We start from the raw sequence: 23,065 nt of genomic DNA, 5'->3' as shown, positions 1-23,065 counted from the left end.
GTTGCCACTGCTCCGAATTACAACCAAACTTTACGAAACCCATTTTCAATACTTACTTAACAATGTGTGTAAGTTTGGTTTAATTCGGTGCAAAGACACGGCGGGTCCACGTTTTGGCATATATTTCGAGACCCTAGTCATCAATAGGTATGAAAATTACCGGGTATTAAAGCACTTATCAACAGCTTTCATTTGATACCCATATTGTACATATACAACCAAAGGTTACCCGGGTCCACGTTTTGACCTATATCTTGAGACCCTATCTACCAATAGGTATCCAAACTATACGGAAACCATCTTCAATACCTCCTGAACAATGTGTGTAAGTTTGGTTTAATTCGGTGCAAAGACACGGCGGGTCCACGTTTTGGCATATATTTCCAGACCCTAGTCATCAATAGGTATGAAAATTACCCCGTATTAAAGCACTTATTAACAGCTTTCATTTGATACCCATATTGTACATACACAACCAAAGGTTACCTGGGTCCACGTTTTGACCTATATCTCGAGACCCCAGTCACGGAGCGGCATGAAAAATACTCTGTACTAAAGCATTCACCAACAGCTTCAATTTGATATCCATATTGTACAAACACATTCTAGGGTCCACGTTTTGGTCTCTATCTCGAGACCCTAGTCACGGAGCGGCATGAAAGATACTCTGGACTAAAGCATTCACCAACAGCTTCCATTTGATACCCATATTGTACATACACATCCGAAGGTTACCCGGGTCCACGTTTTGACCTATATCTCGAGCCCTATTTCCAAAATAAAATATAATCCATGTTACTCGTGGATGATGTAGCTTTCGAATGGTGAAAGAATTTTTAAAATCGGTCCAGTAGTTTTTGAGCCTATTCATTACAACCAAACAAACAAACAAAGTTTTCCTCTTTATAATATTAGTATAGATAATAATATTTTTATATTAGGGTGTTTCTTACTTGGCCAAAATGTTTTTTTTTTTTTAATTTTTGTCACGTGTCACACTTTTTTTTATATTCTAAGGCTTAAGAAAACGTTATTGATTTGCAGAATTTGTATTAAATAAAAAAAGGATAATGTAACATAAATCAAACAATTATTACAAGAAAAGATAAGTACTTTATGTTATTAATAAAGATTTCTTTGTATTAGGGTACTTTGTTCTGTAACTTTTCACTCCCCAGCAAAACAGAACTCACGCGCGCTCTTTAACACGACGCATAAGTGACCTCATTTTTAAATGTGCGACAGATAAAGGCTGACAGGGACGTGCCAATGTTCACAGATGCAGGGATACAAATTTACTGTTACATCAGAAGATATATATTTTCCCATAGTTCCTAGATGAAACATAAGGCCTCAATAAACTGGTTATAATTTCGTTTGTTTACAGCTAGATGTTTAATTTGACTCCATGAACGGCCTGCTTTGTCCGCCTCTGCTGCTACTTGTCGCCTCCATGTGTTGGCTGGTTTCCCGCACGTACGGCTTCCTTGGGGATTCCAGTCTAGCGCTGTCCTTGCGATATCATCTCGTGGTTTGCGGAATGTATGTCCGATCCATTTCCACAATTTCCAATTTCTATGTGAACTGGTGTTTGCCCAGTGGCCCGGGTAGCGGCACAAAGATCATTGTTGCTTATAATATCAGGCCAGAATATCCGCACTATTTTTCGTAGGCAACTGATTAGGAAGGATTGCAATGATTGTGATATGTTTATGGTTAAGTTCCGTGTTTCACACCCATACAGAACTACCGACTTCACGTTGGCATCAAATATTTTCAGTTCTGTGTGCCTGGAGATGTGGGTTGATCTCCATACCTTGTCTAGCATACCAAATCGAACGCGTCCCTTAGATATTCGGTTGCGTATGTCAGTTGTTGATCCGCCGTTTTTTGAAATTATACTCCCAAGGCAGCAAAATTCATCTACATCTTCGAGCGACGTGTCGGCAATTTGAAGGGCTCGCGTTTCAGTGGTGTTAATCCGCATTACTTTTGTCTTTGCTATGTTAATTTTTAGACCAATTTGTGCTGCTGCATGGCATACCGCTTGTAGTTTAGCTGATGCATCTAAGTATCATATTTGTGCGATAGCATACAAATGTCGTCCGCATAGTCTAGGTCTTCAAGCAGGTCGCATAAGCCCCAGGAAATGCCCCTGCTGAACGCACACGCTTGTCGCATTGCTAGGTCCAGGACTAGGTTGAACAAGAGTAGAGATAATACACATCCTTATCTAACACCGGTTTGAACTTCGATACTACCACTTAGAGCATTTTCGTATTTCTCGCATGAAGTGCCCGAGTACAATTTTTTTCTTCTTTCTCCTTAGTAAACCATTGTTTCTGGTACATTCTCGTATACTTATATGGTATTTTCGGTTCTACCAGCACGTAAAATAGATTGAGAAACTTCAAAGTATAATAGTCGGTGGTATACTTTGAAGCACTCACCATTAACTCCGATTTTCACGTTGATATTGTCAGAGTTTTTCTGATGATCTCAAGCGCAAAAAATAAAACGACTGGCGTTAACCGTAGCCAATTTAATTTTTTCATTTTCTTCATTGCATTCACAACCGCCTAAGCGACTTTTACTGAGTTCAACAAAACACAAGAACCGGATTTGTCTTATTGTACAACTCTATCACAACCCCTAGGGGACTAAAGTACTAATTGATATTTCTGCCCTCAAACAACGCCACAACAGCTTTCTTTTTATCTCTTTAAATTACTCGTTTTTAGCTACTAATCAGTACTAAAACTTGAAGAAGCTCCTAAATCGGGGCTTAATGGGCTGTAACTACATTTGTAAATATAGGCTGTATTTTCATGCGCTGCTTATTGAAAAAAACATGTTGTGTTTTTTAAGTTGAATTTAATTAAAAATTTAATTGTATTAATTTTGAAAAAAATTATCCGAAAAAAAGTATTGAATTTCAACTGTCACTGGGGCTCATATTGCCTTCAGAGCAATATAATTCCTTCCTTGCTCACATAATTTGTTTCTAAATACTCGCTAATGATCTCGCTTTCTTGATTTTGCTAAAAACAAAACCGTCCAAGATTTAATGTATTTTATAGCGAGAAAATTTGTTTGTATGCATTTTCAAATATATTTGTCACTGTATTTGTTTGCGTGTTCTGAGAATTTAAAAAATAATCAAAATGCAGTGACTATAGAATGGTGTGGTAGGCCAGGTTAATCACCTACCCTGCCAGAAAGCAAAATAATATAGATCAACGAAATCAACGCAAGACTGAGTCTGTCGAGGCCCTATGCTCCCGAATGGTGTCATCAAGGGTCTGACCAAACAAATTTCTAACGTATGGTAGCCCTTAGAAAATCAGTCTTCATTGAAAATGTTACTTTATATTTAGCAATAGTAAATGGCCTGCCTAATTGTGCAATACTTCAATTACTCGTACTTTACACGCCTAGAAACCCTGACACATTAGAAATACACACTTATATAAAAAAAATTAACTGTAACGTTCCGGCCGAATTTGCTTCCATCTATATATGTATATAAAAATGAAATGATGTTCGTTTGTACGCAATTTTTTGGGCCGAAACGAGGCCAATTTTATTCGTTCTTTTTTTCATATTATAGGGATCCACTAGGGGAAGGTTTTTAGCAAAAAAAAATTTTGTTTTAAATATTTTCTTCATATAAAAAAAGAAAAAATCAAAATATTGTACAAAACAAAACTTGCTCGATTCTTAGATTATAGTAAGTTTCGAATCGACATTCATTTTATGTGTACAACTTTTTTTGAATTTTTCGTTATTGTGAAACGATTTGTGTCGTGTTATAATTAAAGAGTCGAATACAGAAATTTCAAATGATTCGAATGAAAATAAAGTTTGACCAATTCTATATGGAAATGAATGCGTTTGCAAACGATGTTTTCGGCTATGAACAAATGTTGGTATCGAATGAAAAAGGAAAGAAACGCGAAATGATAAAAAAAATTCTTGGACAATTTAAAATGAATGGTGCTTTATTGGAAAAATTCAAAGGTAATAAGAACATACACAAGATAAAGTTAGAATTTGAATTTTTAGATTTATTTTGTTTATTTCTCATTTCAAAAAATAATAATTAGTTTTGTTTTGATTTTTTGCAACATTTTGGTTTTCAGTTAATACAATAAAAACAATACTGTTTTTTCGTGAACACAAGTGAACACAAAATTCTAAATTTATTACGTTGTTTGTTTAGTATTTTTTTAGAAAAAAAAGTAAATTTTTCCTCAAAAAGATAAAAGAAATTTCTTCGAAGAGGTGTCTTTCTAAAATTACAAAAAAAAAATTTCAAAAATTTTAAACAAATAAAATAAAATAAAACTTTCTCAAGGGTATGAAATTTTTTCAAAACAAAATTTTCTGAAAACCAAACAAAATTAAAAAAAAAAATGGTGTTTCAAAGCATTTCATATTCCACTATTAATAGAGAATACATTTTTTCGAGGGGGTGTTTTTCAAAGCGGAAAAAAATCTTTTTTAACAAATCAATTTAAACTTTTACAAAAGTATGAAATTTTTTCAAGAACAAAATTTTCTCAAAAACGTTAAATTAAAAAAAAAATGTTTTTTCAAAATATTTAATTTTCAGCAATTAACTCAGAAGAAATTTGTTAGAGCGAAGTGTTTTTCAAAACTTAAAAAACACTTTTCAACCAAAAAAATAAAGTTCGAATGAAATTGTATCAAAGAATTTGCTTTGTTTCGTATTAATTTTATTCTCTTTCAGCAAATCATTGAATTTTTCGCCTAGCGAAGCGGGCGAGGGTACGCTAGTATAATATATTTATGCACATAAAATCATATGTATGTGTACTTATAAATAGAGACCTGGAAAATATATAAATATGTTGCAGATATGACAGATGCGTCGACCTTTCATCAATCAAATAACGTGACACTCCAATAACTTTAACGTTAAGTATGCATTTGAGTACATTATGTAAATATTTATCTGTTGTTAATCTGACATAGGTATACGCTTACATTAGGGTGGCATTGAACTCAAAAATATTATTATAGTGAACAAGTCAAGGAGAGAAAATAAAGTAAATCGCAACTATATGGGCTAAATTGAAAGTCTGGTATTGTCATCAGCACACAATGGTATTATACTCGTGTTTGTAACTTTATTCACATGTAACAGGCATACAATGCAACGGACCAGTGTATACCAAAATGTTCAGAGTGACGAGATGAATTGGTTTAGCCAGATATGGGCACATAAGTACATACATATGTTGCCATTGGATCTAAATCCATCTCCTTCATATTTGACACTTGTGAAGTAGACAGCTGCAGTATACAAACAGACAAGTAATGTTGCGCATAAAAGTCAAGATAAAGCTTTCCATCACTCAAAATTATTATTTTTTTATTTAGTAAAAAAAGTTATTCAAAAATAAAATTGGATGATCAATTTTACGTCACCTTGTAAGTAACAACATAAAGAAGTGGAGATTGATTAGATATAATCCACGGAATAATGAGAAGAATCGATTTATCTATGTCTGTTCTTACCAGTGGCGTAACTAGGGTATGGCAAGCAGGGCCCGCAAAGTGACACCTCAACTTTGTATATTCAATGTATATTCAATCGCGATTATGAAATTCAGTTTTAAATAAAGATACAAGACGTCAGGATAGTCGACTCTGTAATCTGTATACTCGCCAGCGAAAAAACTTAAACGTATACTATCCGCGCCTCTCTACCCTGTTTAAAGTCAAAGCCGGTTTAGCTGATGACTAACGATGACTCGAAAAACTTCGAACAACGTGGAGGGGCGCGAGCACGACGGAGAAAGTAGTACGTGCGATCGAGAGAAAACACCGAGGTGGTTAGCGAAGGGGGGTGCCCTTCTGGACATTTTACGTCTTTGCATGCAACTAACTTGCTACGTCATGGCACTTCGGTGTAAACATAACTCTAACTTTTATTTTTTTTTTATTTGATTGATTCCAAAAATTAACATCCAGCCCAGATCGATCCACGACAAGGATGTCCAAAAACAGCAACAACATCAGAAGTCGTAGAAGAAATACAGGACATCGTATTGGAAAATCATCGAGTGACTGATAGAGATTTAGTAGAAGTCCTAGGCACCTCAATGGGTTGTGTAAACAATATTTTGACTGGAGTATTGGGTTTCAGAAAGCTTTGTGCGCAATGGATGCCACATTGGCACCCAATAAAATAAAAAAACATTCGAAAGCGGCTTCCTCAGCAACTTTTGAAGAATTTTCGAAAGGATTCAGTGGCTTTCGTGCATCGATTCATCACTATGTGACCTGGGTCTATTACCGTGATGCTTAATTAAAACAAGGGGCTAAAGGGTGGTGTGAATCTGGTTCTGCGGCTCCGAAACTAGTTCGTGTTCAGAAATCGGTCGAGTATCAGTTTTTTGTGATGCGAAAGGAGTTTTGCTTGTGGCTTACTTACAAATTAGAAAACAATAAAATCTGGATACTATTGTAACCTTTTAGACCAGCTGAATGAAAAAAAGTCCTGAAAAAAAGAGGTTGTCTGTAAAGTCGATTTAATGACGATAGTTTAACGTGATAACGTTATAAGAAAATACTGATTGAATGGTTGCATTTTTCAAAAGAAAATTTTAATTTTATTTGTTTGATAGATATTTTGTATGGATATAGAGAATGAGTTAACATTAACATAACATAACATAACATAACATAACATAACATAACATAACATAACATAACATAACATAACATAACATAACATAACATAACATAACATAACATAACATAACATAACATAACATAACATAACATAACATAACATAACATAACATAACATAACATAACATAACATAACATAACATAACATAACATAACATAACATAACATAACATAACATAACATAACATAACATAACATAACATAACATAACATAACATAACATAACATAACATAACATAACATAACATAACATAACATAACATAACATAACATAACATAACATAACATAACATAACATAACATAACATAACATAACATAACATAACATAACATAACATAACATAACATAACATAACATAACATAACATAACATAACATAACATAACATAACATAACATAACATAACATAACATAACATAACATAACATAACATAACATAACATAACATAACATAACATAACATAACATAACATAACATAACATAACATAACATAACATAACATAACATAACATAACATAACATAACATAACATAACATAACATAACATAACATAACATAACATAACATAACATAACATAACATAACATGACATAACATAACATAACATATCATAACATAACATAACATGCTGTTCAAGCAAGGTAACGACGCATGAGCAAGATAACGACGCATTTTTCGGTGCGTGCAGCCGGCTATATAGAATTATAAGACGTTGTCACGTCAAAAAATAATAATAACATTAAAACAACAGGTATTATTAACAAACTTGGTTTTATTTTAAGTTCTTCAAGTAAATCAAATTAATCATAATCAATAAAAAGGCATATGCAAATACAAATACATGAATTTATATATGTACATATGCGCATATACATACACATATACGCTCACTTAAGTAGGAGAGAGCAAGATGTCGAACGTTGCCGTTCGTTTGCTTTGTTTGCTTTGTCGTTCGTTCCGCGCTTTCGCTTGTAGTTCATTCAAGGTAACGGCAATGAGCAAGGTAACGACAAATGAGCAAGGCAACGGCAATGAGCAAGGTAACACTAATGAGCAAGGTAACGACACATTTTTTCGTGCGTGCAGCCTGTTAAATCGAATTATAAGACGTTATCACGTCAAAAATACCAAGTTTGCAAAACAAAAATATTATTATATTTTTCATCAAGACAATGCACCGTGTCACAAAAGCATTTTGAAATGGCTAAAATCTATGAAATAAAGTTCGAATTGTTGGAGCATCCACCGTACTCAACAGATCTGGCGCTTAGCGACTTACATCTGTTTGAAGACCCAAAAATGCATGTGTGGAAAGCGTTTTTTACAAAATGATGAAGTCATAACTGCTGTGGAAACCTATTTTGCAGCCCTTCCAGGTTCCCACTTCAGTGATGGAATTTATAAATTAGAATCTCGCATTGATGTTCAGGGAGACAATACTGAATACTAAAGTGTATATCAAACCATAAAATTGTATGTTTCTTATCGAACCGCAAAAGTTATTGAACAACCTAAACAACCTAATATGTAGCGCATGTTTAGCCAACATATTTTAATTTTCGTTTGCATCATTTCCTGGAGTTCCAAGTTGGAACAAAGGGCATATTGCATTGATCTTCATAACTCTATCGTGGATAAGTGTTTTTAAAGTGAAATGAAGATTTCCTCTATTGAAATGAGCATCCCTAATGTGTTTATATCAATAATAGGTATGTAGGGAATGTGGGTGGTTGTGACTTAACGTTACAGACACATGTATGTATATGTATATACTTAGCGGTTCGTTAGCAAAGTTGGTAAAAATCATCAATGCTCGAATTGTCTGTGGTTGGTTGCCCCACATACGAAAAGCACACCAAACAAACAACTCGATGCCAAATTATTGCGTTTGGCCAGCAACCAACTTTGATGGTTCACATCTATTCACATCTACCAGTACTCGTACATACCTATGCACGTAAGCAGACGATGGCAGTCGAGTGTGAACAGTAATGTATAAAGACAGGGAATGTGTGTTTGTACTTGTAATTAAAAATAAAAGCTTGCGAAGGTGTATAAGAAAACTTTGTAAAGCACACACACACACACATACAAACATGCATCGTTACTGTACTCTTTATTATATTTATTTTTTGAATTTATTTTTGAATATTATATTTTCTTGAATTTATTTTTACTTAGAGTTAAACAAAATTAAAATAGATCAAACTGAAAATAATATTATATTTATGTATGTTGCATTAAATTGTTGTAACATATTGAACTTTCTTTTCGGCGTTCCACAAAGAAAGACAAAATAACAGTTGAGGTATTCTTTTCACACTTAGAAGCTGCCATTTAAAATATTTATGTATATAAGTCGGTGATTAGACTAAACTTAAACTATTAAGCTATTCACCAATATGTAGTGTAATCACTTGCATCTAAATATAAGTAGGGATTGCGCAGTCGGTAAAATTTAGTACCACCTTTTAAAGCAAAACCCTTTCTACCTCGCTAATAATACACAGAATAATGGCGCCCTTGACCTAAAGACGTATAGAAAGTGACTTGACTTAGGTAGGTAGGTGAAATCGCTGATGTTCCACTCTGGCACTCCCCAAGTAGCGCTAGAGCCCCGTTTTGATACCATTATGAGACCTCCAACAGGCAGATATCTACAGCCAGCCAGAGCTGTTTGTAATGGAGAAGAGTGATGAGTGACCTTAATCGTCTTGATTAGAAGAGAGGGAAACTCTTCATCTTCTATGTTCTTGCCCTGCATTAGCTAGAACCCGAAGGAAATATTTAGGAGTTCTACAATACAATATGAGAGATTAGAATGCCTCTCAGGACTAGAGCTTCAGAGCTTACTTAGATTTGCAAAAGACGCAGGCTTATTACAAGAAGCCTACTACAAGGTATCGTAAGGGTCAAGCTCCATCTGGTACCACTAAGGACCAATAGGTCTATGTGATGGCTTCAGTCAGCCCGGTCAACGTAACTTAACCTACCCATAATCGTTTTAACTGTCTTCTTCTCTGAAAAGTCCCCACAGCTTCTGCAATGAAGGTTAAATGGTAAACCTAGCCGTTTCCGCCTGTGCGCCGATCATCCAGTGACCGGTAAACATAGCTAAGAATTTGGAAATTGAATGGCGAGGAGTCCCCAGGACTTTCTGCGACCGTCGTCTGTTTTGCTGGGGCCAAAGGGTTTTCGAAATAGCACATGAAGAAATAAAGCTCCATTTGTTCTGCGCTTTACTGAGAAATAAGTTGTGCAATTCCCCTGTAACAACAGTCCGAAGGATGCCGAAGACTGAAACCTATTAGTCTCCTTTATGGCAAGCTCATCAGCAATTTCATTTCCCTTTATGTTCTTATATCTTGGAACCCAGATCAGAGAAATGTTACCTGCACACCCAAGAGATTTGATCTCCTTCTTACAGGAGGATGTGAATATTTCCTTCGCTCCCCAAGACTTCCGCCTTAAAAACACTAGGAGATTACTGCTTACTTGAACTTACACCCTGAAAAAATTATTTCAAAGCGAGATTAATCTCCAGCGAGTTGCCGGAGTACGGAGGGCAGATTTCAAGAGTGCAGCTGACATAACAGTCAATACCTAGAGTAAATAATTTTTAAAAGGTTAACTCCGCACTTGACGTCTTTCTAATAGTTAATGAGATAAAATTGTATCATTAGTTATCTCTTTATTAATTTAATTTTTAATTCCTAATTCTACCACCAAACGCCCTGTACAACCTTTTATAAGATGTTTGGCGGAGCTTCAACTGCAATTTGTGATATGCATTTTGACGTCGTCCTACAACTACAGGGACGTACAATTTGATGCCATCTGCGTACGACATGGTTTTTATGAGAAACTTTTTCGGTACAGAAATGCACTCGGAAGTTTGCCATTGTCTGCCTTGAAGCGACTGCCACTAGAGAAAAATATTTGTATATTATTTGATGCATAATGTCAATAACGGTTTTGGAGAACACGACGAACCGACGGCCACATGGTACTCGCACTCAAAGAGATACTGTAGATGCGTTCCCACGACAGTTGGTTCTACGTTACCGGAACGACCCGGATTTATATCTGGCCAAGGACTGTCACTGCAGCAGCATTCTCCATGCATGTATGAGGACTGTTTATGCTGCTACAACATCAACAGATGCTGTAAATATAAATATAATTTTTAGTTATAATAAGAGGATTTTTAAAGTACACCAGTTCAAGTAGATTTTATTGTGGATTATGTGCCTCGGTAGTCTAGCGTAAGTGCACTAGCCTGCCATCCCTGATGTTGTGGGCTCGAATCCCTCGTAAACCACGGTCCCTTCCACTTTTCCAAGTTTACTTACTTTCCCTGTTTCTACAAACAAACAAAAATCTCATTCCTCAACCCCAAAATCTTATCCTTTCTCTTCATCCTTACGCCCCCACAATAGTCAACGCATTATTTGCATTGTGGCTGCTAAAACAAGCCAAAAACAAAGAAACACACACTTACACAATGCACCAGTGGCGCCCGCAAGAGGAAGCGAGCAACCGCGGTAATTGCGCAGACACACCAAATTTTGCGAAGCCCTCAACCATTTGTGCGATTCTTCTGCCAGAAAAATGTGAAACACAGATGGCGCTCTAAACAGTTAGAGGGCGTTGTTGCCAAGCAACGACAGGTGGGCATTCCCACTATTTAGGACTGGTAGCGGCATGCTAATTCCCTACCCTGTCAGAAACCAAAAAAAAAAAATAGATTAACGAAACAAACGCAAGATTAGGTCTTGTCAAGGCCTATTGCTCCCGGGCGGAGCGAACAAGGAAAAAGAAAAAATAAAAGAAATAAAAAAAGTGTCATTATACTTTTCTAAGCGCCTTTCGACAGTCTTGAGTGTTTAAAAGAGCTACGCCCCGGTTGAGAGAATGCAAAAGGTTGCCCATGTCGTGGTACCAACACTAAATTATCAGTACATTTGCCATAATCAGTTTTTTAGCTGATTTTAAAGGTCTGATTTTGTTTCCAAGCACCTATAGTCACATAAAACTACTCTCAATTTCTACTTTGATCTTGGTAATTTTGCATTTTATTATTCTTGAAGCAGCTGAAACCCTCCGTTGTTAGCGCTGCGTTATCTTTTTGTTTATTTAACAATTCGATTGTTATTTAAGCTTTAAAAAAAAATAAAAAAATAAAATAAATAAATAAAAATTCTTGAAGCCGTACCGTGTTATATTACTGTTATTTCCTTCGCCTGGCACACATATGTATCTACATATCATGGCATGATTATTAAATAATTTAATGAAATACTTATAGTTTGTGCTCGCCATAGAAATCACCTCAACAAAGAGATGGTGCGTTAGATGCATAATTCGAAAAATCTAATTCCAGTATATCCCGTGGTCATTTTTCTTCGGCAATGAGTACACTAACACACCTTTCGATGATACTAATATCGTTGCATGCTTTTACACCAATATTTCAAAAGAATCTGAGAGTGAAGAGAATGTCTCTTTCGATAAAAAGATGACCCTGTATTGGCTTCCATTTAGACTTTCCAAGTTGGGTTGCATTTAAGGGGTTACATACGTCCAGAATTTTCAAAAAATCGATTTTTTTTACAGATTATTATTTTTAATAGTTTTAGGCGTATTTCTGTGGAAGTCGATTGCAAAAATTCCCCATAGATACAAAGGTATGATAGAAAATGTAACTGCCCAACGAGAGTTTGATGCGCATAGGTAGCTGCCCTTTGTTTGAGGCACTTGAAAGTTTAAACTTGTTTTTACTTTTTCCGGAACGGTCTGCATGATAACTCTTACAGTTTTTAATATTTTTTGATACGGTGTGTTTTAATACTCGAAAGTGTTTTCTCTATAGTCTGTCGATCCGGATTCTTGATATAAGGTTGTCAAAAAAGTCTTGCGGTATTTTTATTGAATTTTCAATTGTTCATAAAATTGGTTATAATAATGCGATTTAAGTCAAATATGCGCCTTTTTGTTCGATGACGAGTTCCCAACGAGATGCCAACTTCATAATGCTCCTCTTATAGAAGCTCGCTTCCCTATTGTCAAAAAACTCTGAGAGCCAATTTTCACAGGACTCTCTTGTGGACAACTTCCGACTACCAAGCTCGTTCGCCATGGACAGAAATAGGTGGTAATCACTTGGTGCGAGATCCGGACTATACGGTGGATGCAAAAGAACCTCCAATCCGAGCTCCCGGAGCTTCTGGCGCGTCACCAAAGATGTGTGTGGCCTGGCGTTGTCCTGATGGAAGACAATTCGGCCTCTGTTGATCAAAGATGGCCTCTTCTGCATGAGTGCTGCATTCAAGCGGTCCAGTTGTTGGCAGTACAGGTCCGAATTGAGCGTTTGGCCATAGGGGAGCAGCTCATAGTGGATGATTCCCTGCCAATCCCACCAAACACACAGGAAAACCTTCCTGGCCGTCAATGCAGGCTTGGCCACCGTCTGGGCAGCTTCACCGCTTTTCGACCACGACCGTTTGCGCTTCACGTTGTCGTAAGTGACCCACTTTTCATCGCCAGTCACCATCCGCTTCAAAAACGGGTCGATTTTGTTGCGATTCAGAAGCGATTCGCATGCATCCATACGGGCAAAAATGTTTTTTTGCGTCAAGTCGTGTGGCACCCATACATCGAGCTTCTTTTTGAATTCAAGCTTCTTCAAATGGTTTATAACGGTTTGATGACTCATGCCCAGCTCTTGGCCGATGCTACTATGCCGGTCTCTTTCGATCAATTCAGCGATTTTATCGCAATTTTCGACGACAGGCCTTCCGGACCGTGGCGCATCTTCGATCACCTCTGCACCAGAACGAAAACGTGGAAACCATCGTTGTACGGTGGAAATGGAAACTGTATCGGGCCCATAAACTGCACAAATTTTATTGGCAGCATGAGATGCATTTTGCCTTTATCGTAGTAGTACTGTAAAATATGCCGTATTTTCTCTTTATTTTGCGACGCTATAACTCACGAACGACTAAAAGCAAACAACAATTAATCAAACACGTGTTAGCACGTGAAAAGAGCTTTCCAAAAAGCTCTAGCGTGAACCGATGCGACGAATACAACTAGAACTACGCGCTTGCAAAGACAAGCTTGCGGAAATACCGCAAGACTTTTTTGACAACCTTTATTTTTATTAAAAAATTTTATAAACATAATTATAATGTGACATTTATGACGCATAAAACGCATATTTTTTCTAAAATGCCGTAAATCTCAAAATTTTTCAAAATCCAAAATCCGGCTCGACAGACTATAACTACAACTTTATTTTACAAGATTTTTTTTTCCTTTTTACAGATCCATCAATATTTCAAGGAGAAATGATGTAGACCGTGGAGCAACTTTTCTCATTGTACTTTGGGTCACGAGATTTTCTATATACCAATTTTTCTAAAGAAAAATTAAAACAATTTTTTTATAAAGTTTAAGTACTAATAAACAATGTATACATTTTTTTTTTATTTATTTCTATTGTTATCTTTTCTAAAAATAGTTTTTCTTTTAGCGCATTTTTGGCGCTGCTTGACATATGTAATCCCTTAACTACACAATCGTTGTTATTCCCTTTCTCCAGTCTGTACAATTCTCATGAGCCTTATGAAATGAGAATAATAGTTGTTCATTAATTTAGGGATCACATTTTTCAGTGGATTCCCGATTACTTAGCATAAAGTTGTATCATAGAAAAATACGGAAATGGGTAGAAACTGTAAAGCTAGTTTTCGGGTGATACCAAAAGTCAAGACTAAAATGAAAGAAACAGAAAAAGAAATTCGAAAAGTTAACTCAAACAGTCGCCCATCGAGTTTTCGTCTAAAGAAATGCAATAAAGGCAATTTCGCATTTTTTCTTTCATTTCACCAACATTTACTGTTGATTGCCATTTCGTTGTGCATACAGTATACCATCTGAGTGACCCCGATTTCGCCGTGTTTCATGCAAAAGTGAAGTAAACAATAGCTACAGTTTACAACTACAAACTAGGAAGTAAAATAGAGGAAACGACGTGTACGTCGAAAGAGAAAGAAAACGCCATCATCAATGGCACAGTGCCGAAGACACTAGACTTTTATGGTAAATATTTGCCACCGTCAAAGAGAAGAATTTTACTTGAATTAAAAAAAAGGAAAAACAAAAAAAAACATTCACACTCTTTAGCACCTAACGTTTATCTTGGTGCGTGTGTAAGTGCATCTAAATATGTATGGGCGCAAATTTGTATAGTACATTTTTATTTCGACATATTTGCTTGAAATGTGCGTAGATAAATGTATATATAGCATATATATATATGTGCATATGTAGTATACGTAAATGTTAGTCATAGGATTTGCATTTAATTCAGTCACAACCTTGGTAACCTATGTACGCAAATGTATGTACTATATATACATACATCTGTACATATGTTTGCAAACGTGTAAAGTTTAAAGAGTTAGCTGCTTAACGTAACATAAAAATTTTGCAATTTTTAGTGCTAAGCTTTGTGGTGGCTCGTCTCTAAGAAAAGCAAAAATAAACCGCTAATATTTTTGACCATTGCCACAGACGCAAACACATACAAACACAAACAGCTAGACATTGGACGCCGTGTTGACGAGTCTGAATGTATGTATGTACGTATGTTTGCACGGTATACTAATATACTTGCATTTACGCGAGTGAGCCTGGGTAGCACTGGCTTAGTGTAACTTAAGCAAAGTACTGTTATATTGTGTCTTTCCTTGTCGTGACAGCTTTTATGAGGCAGAAAAGAAATTGGTTATGTTTTCGTGGGGGAAGTTGAGCTTACAGATAGTTTTTCGTAGAAGCCAGTGCTTGTGTACGCTCGCACATACATTGAGTTATTTTTAATAGACATTTCTGTTGAAAAGTCCAGCTTTATACGCATGAATATATATAATATATATATACAGTTGCTATTAAAATAATAGTAGTGCAAGGAGTGAGCTGCCAAAACATTCTTATAACATATTTATTTGTGTCAAAAATTAACAAAAAGGTAAGTACTGTGTTTTTTATGTATTTCCATATAATTTTGTGAAATCTGATTGAAAATTTTTCAACTATACACCGCTGAACAGCGCAACCTTATCAAAAAACTAATTTCGAAAGGGAAAACTTAGAAAGAAGTTGAAGCTATTGTGGGCTGTTCACTTGCAATGATTTGTAACGCATTTAAATATAAATCCAAACCTGAAATAAGTAGACGGCATCTCGCGCTGGTTGCTAAATCAATTAATCGTGTGGTTAGGTATAATTTTTTTTTAATCTGATTAAAATAAATAATTATTTTAAATGTTTTTTATTCAAGAAAATCATGCAACTATTTTTTTGCCCGCCCATATGCAAAAGTTTGTATGAAATTTAATTTAAAAAATTTTATAATGAATTATTTTTTCAGTTTACTTTCATGATTTTAATTTATTTTTTATAATTTCCTAAAATTAAAACAACAAAACATACTTAATAAGAAAAAAGTCTTACTTTTTCTTCATTGCTTTCCCCCTGATTGGGCACTACTATTATTTTGACCACAGCTGTACATGAAATATGCATATGATACATATGTATATTTTATTTGAATGGAAATATTTAGTATTTTTGGCAAAACAACTTATCTGATTAAGCAGGTTTTGAATTTAGTTCAATAAATCTTGAACTTACATTGAGAAATTTAGTATTTTAAAGCAACTTTTACTGTTTTTCACTGGTTTCACTATTAAAAATCAAACAAAAGCTTCCGCTGGTAATGATGTTTTTTTGAATTCAGTCTAATGATAATTTGAAATTTCTATTTTTCTTTAATAATCGTAATAATAAAAATCATAATATTGCTCGAAATTAGTTTGGAAAAAATGTATAAATGTATAATTTGCAAATATGTTTGTGTGTATTGGGATATTTAAAAAATATTCAGCAGTGCTTATACATAATTCATGCTTACATACATACGAGTACATCACTAATTTTTCCCATGCACACATATGTATACACTTTCGCTAAAAAAGCGCACAACCACACACTCACACTGGCATGACACACACCTCCCATCTATCCACACCAATATACATACATACATATGTATGTATGCATTTACAAAAGCCGAAAACAAAATTCCCAATATAACTGGAAAAAGTTATGCTAAAAACTTTTATGATTTTTTTTGTTTTTAAATCCATTTGCATATGAAATTAGAAAACAAAAATATGCCATTTTCAGATTGGTAAAACTTTCACGCGTCATCGGTTACGACATTTTGATTGTCTTTTAATGTACCATTGTGCTACTTTTTTATTTATGTAAAACACTATGCTTTATAAAACAAACCAAACGCACTTTGAAGCGATGTTTTACGTTTTTATTAATTTTTTATTTCTATCAAGGAAACACCTTTTCACGCACTCATACATATGTATTAAATGTATATATGTATGGAATTTGGTTCTATTTCATTTTTTTTTTCAATTATTTAAATATTTGTTTCAATTTCGTTAAATATCGTACAATTTTGTTTTGCATATGCACACATACCAACAATTATATGCTATTCGAAAGACTTAAGCCACAAACTCTCACTTTAACGCGCAACTCATAAATGAATGCACACTGCAGCACCCCGTTGTAAAGCCCGTTGTTGGTGATGAGTGTGAGTAAAAAGATTTCGTAAACTTTTCGTTTGTTCGAGTTGCAAGTTCGTTTCAAACATTCAGCGATTTTCAGGTGTCCGAACTTCACTTTCCTTACACGACGCTAATTTTGTGTCTTTCTCTGTGAAATAAATTCGTTTAAGGTAGTATTGTAAGCGTAAGTAACTCGACGTCTATGCCGTGCGATGTCTTAAAATGTACTAAAGCTTAGTGCTGGCTTGCTTGGTTTATTTCACTGAAATATAATAATTTTAAACGGTTTTCGTAGCTGGTTGTAGTGTTCACCACTACACTGTGATTAATATCTTTCGCTCAGCTACCATTCATACAGTACGCAGATTTACAATAGTTTTTTTTTTTATGTGATTCATTTAAGCTTAGCCTATGGAGAAACCCAATCGTAAACAAATATAAAAACAATAGCAATGCAATGTTTGAACAAAACTGCAGATTCGTGTTTCAATATTCAACTGAAAACCGGTAAGGCACATTTGTATATTTGTATTTTTGCTATTTGGAGTCGAAAACTTACCCCATAACAATTGCGGTTTTTTGCAGAGGGCTGATTATCAATGAAAACGAGTAACCTGGCATCGGTAACATGAATGGACCAAAAATACTACATATGAGCTTTTATATGTACTCGTACATCCAAATCAAAAATTTTTAAGCAGGCGAAAAAACGTTTAAGCATCGATAACTTTGTGTAAGTTCAGATTATAAGCTTACCTCTTAAGATCGTTTGCTTATGCAGAGTGTACGATTGCAGAATTAAGAGTTAAAAGCTAAACCAAATTACTAATGACAAAAGTATTTAAGTATCTATTACAAGGAAGGTAAGTGCGGATTTTGTTTTTTATTATTTATGGATACGTCGGCTACACGCTTGGAATCTGACCCTCGTACTCTGTGCCACTTGCTGGAGCAGTGATGTCAAAATGCCATTAACCACGTGAGCGATATTTTCTTTTAGCGCTGGGTTTCTTTCGTAGACTTTACATTCGAGAGGTACTCACACAAAAAGCCCAAAACTGTAAGATCGGGCGACCTTGGTTGCCAGGATATCTCACCAAAACGGCTTATTAGTTTGTTAGGGAAGAAATCAAGCAGTACTTTATAGCCTTGGTTTCTCTGGTGGCCATTTTATTGAAACTATGAGTGTGTACTGAAGGATGGATCTTCTCTCATTATTGGCAGGAAATAATCGTTGGGCATGCGTTGAAATTGCTTGCCCTCGACGTTGTTTAAAAAATATTATTCAACCAATTATTCTACTGCTTGACAATGCCCACCAAACCGTCACTTTGAGACTGTGAAGTGGCTGTTGATGTTTTAATAATAAACTCTACCCTTTAAGTGACCAATAACGACCATTTTTTTTTATTTAAATCTTATCACTGCAAAATTTATGGTGTGCCGTACGAAATCGCTCCAATATTGGGTCGCATGAAACCTTACGCACTTACGATTTGAATTTTGAAGGGGTTAAGTCTTATATTCAACCTCAATGTTTCATGCATAATCATTTTTGAAAGTCTCAGGGCAGTCGCTCTCTTGCGCACGGGCTGATGTGGATTATCGTGGAAACTTTTAGCGACGAATTCGATATTTTCATTTGTTCTCGATGTCCGGTTGGACCCCGGCCGTGAGGTTTGTTGATCGTTTTCTTTAATTACCACGATTGGTGACCACTTCGTATTCTATTCGCTAGGCCAAACAGTGAAGAAGGAGTAAAATGTGTTTTAAAATTGAGTAGTTTAAGAAGAGTGGAGGAGCCAAGTACAGGGTGGCTGATGAATTTTGCTACATTAAGAAACTCAAATAACTTTTTTTTTAGTGTATGGAATTCATTTATTTTTTTTTTTCAAGTTGATGGTCATTAAGTTTTATTAAATGTAGCTTAACTAGTTTTAAAAATAATTGAATTTAAATGCCCCCCATGCTCGTTGACACAAGTGCGGCATCTTAGTAAAAAGTTGTTTATTGCTGCTTTGAGAGTTGAGACAGGAATAGCCGCAATTGTTGCCCGAATGGATTGTTTTAGTTCATCCAAATTTGTTGGCTTTGTTTTATAAACTTCTTGTTTACATAAACCCCACAAGAAAAAGTCAGGTGCAGTAAGGTCAGGCGACCTGGGGGGCCAACGAAATTCGGAGTTTCTTGAAATCACTTTATTGGAAAATTTTCGTCGCAACTCTGTCATAACAGTCTGGGCTATGTGAGACGTTGCCCCATCTTGTTGAAACCACACAGAGTTGAAAGGAATTCTCTTTCGGCGTAGTTCTGGATAGAAAAATTCTTTCAGCATTTTCAAATAACGGTCTCCAGTAACCGTAACGGTGTGACCATTTTCTTCAAAAAAATAAAGCCCGACAATACAGCGTGAAGAAACCGCACACCACACTGTCACGCGAAGAGGATGCAATTCCGTCTCGCGGAGTATCTGTGGGTTAGAAGTACTCCATATTCGACAATTTTGTTTGTTCACATTGCCGTTTAAATCGAAATGGGCCTCATCAGACATGAAAAGGCAGTTTAACATGTTTTGGTCTTCTTCCACCATTTGCAGGATCTTCTGGCAAAATTCCAAGCGAATCAGCAAATCTGCTGCATTCAGTTTGTTAACCATTTGAATTTTGTAGGGAAATAAGTCTAAATCTTTGTGCATTATTGTTTGCAAAGACTGTCGGCTGACACCAAGTTGAGCAGATAAGCTTCTTGTTGAAACCCTTGGATTGCTTTGTATAGCTGCAGCTACAGCAGCGATCGTTTCCTCCGTCCGAACTGGTGGGTTTCGATGATAAGGCCTTCTTGCAACTGTTCTTTGCTCAGCAAAATTATTCACCAGTCTCATTATGGCCCATCTGCTCGGGGGATCGCCGCCAAACATCCGCCTGTACTCTCTCTGTACCAAAACTACGGACTCCAGTGCGTGATAGCGGCGGACTATCCAAATTCTTGTTTGCGTGTCCCAGTTATCCATTTTAATAAGTTTTAAAGATCAATCTGCAAATTAAAACAAAAATGGAACAGATAACTTAAAAAGAAAAAAAGTTATTCAATTTTTTTTTGGTAGCGGCTTTCATCAGCCACCCTGTATAACGACATAGTTGCTCGTATACCCTGTTAGCGTACGACAATATGTGTGGCTAAGAACTTTTTAATAATTTATTCAGCCTTGTAGCTCGGGAGACTCCCGTAACTAGTCCTGCTTTTATGGATAGAGTCTGATGGCATGCATGGCTGTGGTAGGCACCCAGTGTACATTTCCAATTTCCTATTTCATAAGCCGGTATTGAAATGGTAAAGAAACAGGCAAGAAAGAAATTTAACGCAACCCGCTTAAAGAGAGACGATTGAGGGGAGAAGCGCGAGAATTCGTAGAAGTAGCTGAAGATAATTCCGAAATCGAGCTATGGTAAAAAGTGTTTTGTAGATTGGAAGAGGCGTTAGAGAGAGATTGCATGAGATTAATAACCAAGTAGTCCCAAATGGTCCCAAGTGATGGGCTATTTATATATTTATTAAATTTGTTTTCTAATATGAACTGAAGATTGATTGACTTAAAGTAGTTAATTTTATTAGGAACTGCACCTTCGTAACTATCCAGCGGAATAACACGCCGATAAGGCCAAAAGATGCGTAATTCAATTGAATAGCCGTCTTCATTTTTTTTGGTTTCGTAAGTGTGTAAATAAATACATACATACACTCATATATACATATATGCCTTATTGTGTATGACTATTAGGTTTATTCCGGCCTTTTTCAGAAGGTTGACAAAGTTTATCGGAGATCATTTCCCCTGATCCGCCTTAAGGTAAACACATTAAACTACAAACTTATATTTATATGTATATGTGTGCACATGGTTGAATAAATAACCCTCTGAAATACCGTCAAATCAATGCCAAGCAATTCGAATAAGTTTTGTATTAATGAGTAGATAATTTTTTGTTTACATACGAGGCTACAAACGAAAACAATCCGGTTTTTTGGTTTTAAGCTTTGAATGTGAATCACGAGAATGGCAAATGGAACGACACGGGGCTTGGAAGTTTGGGCACCAAAAAAATAAATATTTATATAAAATTTTTGCTGTACATATCCAACTAATAATAAAGTCATATTCGTAAGTCAGCATTTGGTAGCACATACATACGCACTGCACATACATATGTACTTATACAAAAAAAAAGCATTGATATGCATGTCATGCATGTATGCATGTATGTGTGTTTGAGTATATATAAAATTAAATAAAAAATATTTGTTTTGTGATTTAACGCCTTTTTGTGCCGTGAAGTGAAAACGAAAATTGTTTTAAATAAAGAAGCCTCTCAAAAGCAGAAACGATTAGCGTAGCAATGTGAAAGAGAATAAACAGCACTTTCGTTTTCACTTTGCTAGGCGAAACCACTCCGAGGCGAACATGAATGTAGTCAGAATTAATTATTGTAAATATAAAGATAAATATGTAAATATTTCTTTTTTTCCGGTCGTTCAATATGACTTCGGAACATGATGGATAGATATTTGCTGTTTTGTGTGTGTGTGTCAATCCAAGATTTCCGCAACTGTTTCAAAACATAGAAAAATGTTCACGATATGCCGCGGCCGCTCTTTTCTGACAATACAATTGAAAAATAAAGTATTCAAATAATTTCGACTCAAATTCATGATTTTTTGTACCTTTTAGTGTTCGTGATCCAGATTCTGGGAAGAATTCAATAACCTTTAGATATTAGAAACTGATGGAATACCACTCTGTACGAGCTGTTCTACAAATACAAATATACAGGTTTGTCCTGCAAATCCGACAATTTGAAATTGGCGCCAATTGCAAAATATTTGTAATGAAATAAAGAAATTTTTCAAATGAGAATTTCTATGCCTTCTTCTACTTCTGCATTAACACCTGGGCTGAAAAGTCCCGGCCCTAATACATAGATGGCACTAGTTTTATTGTATTCACCTCTTTTCAGTTAGTTATTGTGTTAAGAGTGAAGCTACTTTTGTTATTTTCAAAGCAGTGGATCAAAAACAATTTCGTCTTTTAATTTTACACTGCTTCTTGATGAGGTAAAATACCGTTTAAGGGGTTACGGGTAGGCAGGGCTTGAAAAAATTATGATTTTCAATATTTTTTTTTGCAACAAAATTAAAAAAAAAATAATAATAATAATTGTAAAAGTTATGGCTGTTTGTGTTTCTCTCTCGTCCCTTTCCCTTGCGGTAATCATCAAAAGTCCTTGGAGATTCATCTAAAATCAATCGGACAAGAGAAATAAGTTTTATTAATAGAAAATCGTGTGCCTGATCGAAGCTTTTTTTCAAACTTAACAATATGGCGACCTCCGGATATATTTTTTGGATTTTCGAGAAAAACACCGACAATTAATTGTTCGATTTGACTCACGCAACGAGCAATAAAGACGAGCAAATTATCAAAAAAAAACCTGACTAAGAGAGATAAAACAATTAATTTCGACTTTAAAAAACAACAAATCCCCTGGATATGACCTCATCTTGGGGAAAATTGTAAAGCATATGTCCGACAGTGCATAAAATTTATCTTAGGAACGTCTTCAACGCTGCTATAAAACTCAAATACTTCCCAAAGACATGGAAAATTGTCGAAATCATTGCGATCCCAAAG

At 35.5% G+C, this 23,065-nt stretch overlaps 1 protein-coding gene across 1 annotated transcript in view; it reads right to left on the bottom strand.

The window, feature by feature from the left end:
• Positions 1–17,561, bottom strand: part of LOC129236255 (uncharacterized) — a 43,303-nt gene extending 25,742 nt beyond the window's left edge. The window contains exon 1 of the mRNA XM_054870524.1: positions 17,291–17,561. The gene's annotated coding sequence lies outside the window, so the exon portion shown is untranslated. The remainder of the gene's footprint in view (positions 1–17,290) is intronic.
• Positions 17,562–23,065: the final 5,504 nt, after the last annotated feature.

This window comes from Anastrepha obliqua, chromosome 1, assembly GCF_027943255.1.
Source record: "Anastrepha obliqua isolate idAnaObli1 chromosome 1, idAnaObli1_1.0, whole genome shotgun sequence".
NCBI lineage: Eukaryota > Metazoa > Arthropoda > Insecta > Diptera > Tephritidae > Anastrepha > Anastrepha obliqua.
Note: the sequence above shows the minus strand (reverse complement) of the source record. Positions and strands in the feature narration are given on the sequence as shown.